General features: G+C 43.0%; 1 long non-coding RNA gene across 1 annotated transcript in view; it reads right to left on the bottom strand.

Moving 5' to 3' along the window:
• Positions 1–1,908: 1,908 nt before the first annotated feature.
• The window catches only part of LOC116103026, a 16,553-nt gene continuing 13,336 nt past the window's right edge, over positions 1,909–5,125 (bottom strand). The window contains exon 3 of the long non-coding RNA XR_004123360.1: positions 1,909–2,241. This is a non-coding gene — a long non-coding RNA (uncharacterized LOC116103026). The remainder of the gene's footprint in view (positions 2,242–5,125) is intronic.

Below are 5,125 nucleotides of genomic sequence, written 5' to 3'. Positions count from 1 at the left end.
ATATATATATATATATATATATATCTCAAAAACTCTAGCAGCTCAAATTTTATCTCAACTTCAGCAAAGTGGCATGGTTTGTTCTGGGTATCAGCACACCCTGAATGCTGAGTGAAAATGAACGGTAGTCAAGGAAACAGGCATCCGAAGGGACCAGATGGGACTTTTGAGGTGTTCCCTCTGTGAGGGCACAGAGGTGTGCAGCAGGAGCAGGCAGTAGGACTGTAGAATACCAGGCTGCTGACAGGCTCTCAGCCAGCCCAGAAGGATGACTGGAAGATGGCAGTGCGTTTAGGATCTCTCTAGAGCAGCGTCTGTTGTCACTGGGGATTTCTCAGATGGTCCCCAAACCCAATCATCTTGTTCATCTGAGAGCACACCTGCCTCAATTGCACTTAGGAGCCCAAGCCCAGGCAGTGTGTCAGCAAACACCCTCTCCCTCCCTCATTTTGGTTAGAGCCACACCACCTGCTTCTGGGACCTTACCCCAAACACACAGGTCACCACACTGTGGTGGCTACGCGTGAACCTGTTCCTGAGTGTGTTTGCTGGAGTGCTGGAGGACCAGGGTCCTTTTTCTGCCATACTTGGGGTTCATTGTGATCTATATACTAACAGTGTCCATCTGTTAGCCTATATGTTACCTCCAATCACCTCCCAACCCTCCCTAACACGGGGAGAAGGGTTCAAGGCTGGCTGAATGTCTTGGAGCATCTTCTGAGAAGCTGGTGCACAGAGAAGCCACAGTCCTGCCTGCCAAGTGGTCATAGCAAAGGCAGAAATTTTAAGAGACTAGAGAAAAGTCAAATACTGAGAAATCCCAAGAAAGGCCAGGTTGCCTCCAGTGGGAGGGATCCAGAGAGTTCTACAGAGAAGGTGGCATTTGAGCTGAGCCTCAAGTCAGAGTCCACAGTTTTCCATTTTTTTTTAAAACACTTCTCTGATTCTTTTTTTTTTTTTTAAAGATTTATTTGTCTATTTCATATATGTGAGTACACTGTAGTTATCTTCAAACACACCAGAAGAGGGCATCGGATCCCTGTTTACAGATGGCTGTGAGCCATCATGTGGTTGCTGGGAATTGAACTCAGGACCTCTGGAAGAGCAGTCTGTGCTCTCAACCGCTGAGCCGTCTCTCCAGCCCCCACAGTTTTCCATTTTATAAGAGAAATCATTAATTATTCAGTAAATAAGAGGAAAGTTTTAAGAAAAAAAGCCTGTATCTTCATATGTCATTGACATTTTCAACATGATTCTTGCTGGTTTCATAATATTCCATTAGGCAGATAATCAGTGCTTAGCCTCGTTGCTGGAACAATTCATCCAGGCAGATCGACCCACCTCTGCCTCCCACGTGCTGGGATTAAAGGTATGAGCCACTACACCCAGCTTCCTACAGAAAATTTAAGGTGATATTTGTGGTCCTAAATTTCTAAGTGGCAAATTTTATATTATTGTCAGTTACATTTTGATCAGAAATTGGCTTCTAGGATTTCTACTTTTCAAAATTTACCAGAACATTCTTCAGAGATGACTGTCTGTGGAATTTTGTCATTGTCCATGAACTTGAAAGGGCTACAGTGCTTGATTTCAGAATTAAAAGCATATGTGTTCACAACTGGGCTTTGTGGCAGGCAGTTCTGTAATGATAAGACTCTAACAGGGAAGAGAAAAAGAGAAGAGCTAGTCATGGCAACTCACATCCATAATGCCAGAAGGATACAGGAAGGAGGGAGCAGAGGCAGGAGAAGCTCCCAGGCCAGCTAACCCAGCACATAGCACCACGGCAAACGAGGGCAGGGGCATGCCCTAAACAAGGAGGAAGTTGAGGAGTGAAATCTGGGCTTGTTCTTTGTTCTCATGTGTACAATAGCACAGGCATGCCTACACGAGCACACAAACCATTAATTAGTTAACTGCTTAATTATTAGTTTTTAATTAATTGGTTGATAATTCATTGATTAAAGACGTTAACCCCTTCAAGCTAACTACATCTATGAGTACCGTTAAGAGCTCAGGCTCTAGACACAAAGAGCATGAAGATTTAAATTCCAGCTTCCCTGCTTATTAACTTAGATTGCTTTTCCATGAAATAGAGACATTGGCATTGTAGTTGAATGCAGCAGTGGATGCAGGTCCTTACAGTCCTTCCTGGTGTGCTCAACTTTAGCTCAATCAGGCTCAGATTCACCATTGTGTTCATTGTCGTTGCCCGACTGACCAGCGTGGCCACTGAGGCCTCTGAAACAGAAGTAGAAAAAAATCTTTAGGCTCCCCCCCTTTTTTAAAAAGATGGGGTCTCTGGTGGTTCTAGAACCCTCTCTGTAGATCAGACTAGCCTCAAACTCACAGAGATCCACCTGCCTCTGTCTCCTGAGTGCTGGGATTAAAAGTCTGGGCTACTACACCTGGCCAGATCACTTTCTTATTCCTCGGCTCAGTACATATTTGGTGGACAGGATGCTCCTTGTAGAGCATAGAAAGCATTCGTGAGCACACATACATGCACACAGTGTGTGCACACACACACTCATTCTAGTGAGATGGCTCAGTGATTAAGCACACTTGCTGCCCTTGCAGAGGACTCGAGTTGAGTTCCACTGTCCACGTGGTAGCTCACAACAGTCTATAACTCCAATTCAAGGGGATATAATACCCTTTTCTGGTCTCCACAGGCACTATATACATGTGGTATATGAACATGCATGCAGGAAAAAACACTTATACATATAAAAGAAAAATTAAAACTCTAACATATACATATATATTCAATTATATATGAATATATAAACTTATAGAATACCAATATATATCTATAAGCATATTTACATTATATAGGGGAAGGAAGGAGGCACACACAGTAGTTTCGGCACTTGGAAGGCTGGCGCAGAAAGAAAAATTACCAGAAGTTCAAGGATAACCTGGGCTACATAGTGAGTTCAAGACCAGAATGTGCCAGGCAGTGATGGTACACTCCTCTAATCCCAGCACTTGGGTGGCAGAGGCAGGTGGATTTCTGAGTTCAAAGCTAGCCTGGTCTACAGAGTGAGTTCCAGGACTGCCAGGACTACACAGAGAAACCCTGTCTTGAAAAAAAAAAAAAACAAAACAAAAAACAAAAACAAAAGACCAGAATGTGCTATGTAGTGACCAAGAGTGTCGGAGAGAGAGGGAGAGGGATTTCTTTGTTTTGTTTTGTGACAAGGTTTCTCTGTGTAGAAACCTTGAACTCACTCTGTAGACCAGGCTGGCCTCAAACTCAGAGATCTGCCAGCCCCTGCTTCCCATGTACTGGGACTAAAGGTGTGTGCCACCACCTCCTGGCTAGAATTCCTTCTATTCTTGGAAGTTAGCCAAGAAGAAAGGAAGGGTGCCTAGTGAAGAAGGTAGATGCGCACCACATAACTCTTTTGGTAAAAAGTCAAGGCACTGAAGAACGGAGCTGGCTGGTAACCCACTCAGAGCTGCTGGAAGGAAACCATTTCTGTGTCTGTGAGCAGGAGTGCTGACAGAATGACAGATGTATGGAATGGGATAGTTCTTCAGTCTTAAAAGGGAACAAAATTCTGATCTAACATGGGTGAACTCTAAAACATTACGTAAGTGAAATAGGTTGGGCTGGCGAGATGGCTCAGCAGGTAAGAGCACTGACTGCTCTTCCGAAGGTCCTGAGTTCAAATTCCAGCAAACACATGGTGACTCACAGCCACCTGTAATGAGATCTGATGCCCTCTTCTGGTGTGCCTGAAGACAGCTACAGTGTGCTTATTTATAATAATAAATAAATCTTTGGGCCGGAGTGAGCAGGGACTGAGTGAGCGGGATGGATATGGTGGAGTTGACCAGAGTGAGCAGAGGTCCTAAATTCAATTCCCAACAATCACATGAAGGTTCACAACCACTTCTGTATAGCTACAGTATATTCATATACAATAAATAAGTAAATAAATATTTTTTTAAAAAGTGAAATAGGTCAGGCACAAAGACTAATACTGGAGAGATGGCCAGTTATTAAGAACACTGGTTTCTCTTCCAGCTCACAACCATGTGTAACTCCATTTCAGGGGATCTGATGCCCTCTACTGGCCTCTGCAGGCACTGCAAGCACATGGCACACAGACATACACAAAGGCAAAATACCCCTACACATAAACAGTAAGTTAAAATAAAAAGAGAAATATATTATTCCACTTATATTAGACATCTAGAATAAGTAAGATTAAGCAAATTCAGAGACATAAACTAGAAGAAAGTAACCAGAAAAGAGTAGAGAGCTTAAATATGGGGTTATGTTTTAATAACTGTGGTGTCAAGTTTATAAAATAGCTCCTGAATGGACAGTGAGGTTGACAGTGCAACACTGCAAATATATATAAATGTTACATATACATACATTATATATATAATGTTACATACGTGTGTGCATGCGCATGTGCACACTAAGCTGTACATGTGAGGTCAGAGGACAATTTTCAGGAATCAGTTCTCACCTTCCATAGTGTGGGCCCTGAGTATCAAACCCGGATCCTCAGGCTTGGCAGTGAGTGCATTTACCCACCAAGCCACTATGCTGGCCATGTAATATGTACATTTATTTACGATGTTTATGTTTTGAGACTGAGTCTTACAATGTAGTCCTGGCTGGGCTTAAATTTGGGATTTCTCTGCTAGGATTCCAAGTGTCTGCCTCCTCATCCGGCTTACACATGTATTTAGTACCATGGAATTTTACATTTAAAAAGGTTTGATAAATTTCTTTTTTAAAAAATTCAAGCTGGGTGTAGTTATGGATGCTGTTAATCCCAGCCCTTGGAAGGCAGAGGCAGGTGGAGCTCTGTGAATTAAAAACCAACCAATGTACATACTAACTTTCAGGCCAGCCAGGACTACACAGAGAAATCTTGTCCTGAAAAAAAATTAAGAAATGCACACAGCCTTCTGATCGCCACAGGTACAAGTAGGCGATCCACATACAAATCTGCAGACAAAACACTCATACACATAGAATAAATAGACCTTGAAAAAGACTCAAGTGCCAGGCAGTGGTGGTGCACGTTTTTAATCCCAGCACTTGGGAGGCACAGGCAGGCAGATTTCTGAGTTCGAGGCCAGCCTGGTCTACAGA

The sequence above is a fragment of the Mastomys coucha genome, unplaced genomic scaffold (assembly GCF_008632895.1).
Source record: "Mastomys coucha isolate ucsf_1 unplaced genomic scaffold, UCSF_Mcou_1 pScaffold21, whole genome shotgun sequence".
Lineage (NCBI taxonomy): Eukaryota > Metazoa > Chordata > Mammalia > Rodentia > Muridae > Mastomys > Mastomys coucha.
This window is presented reverse-complemented; position numbering and strand designations above follow the sequence as displayed.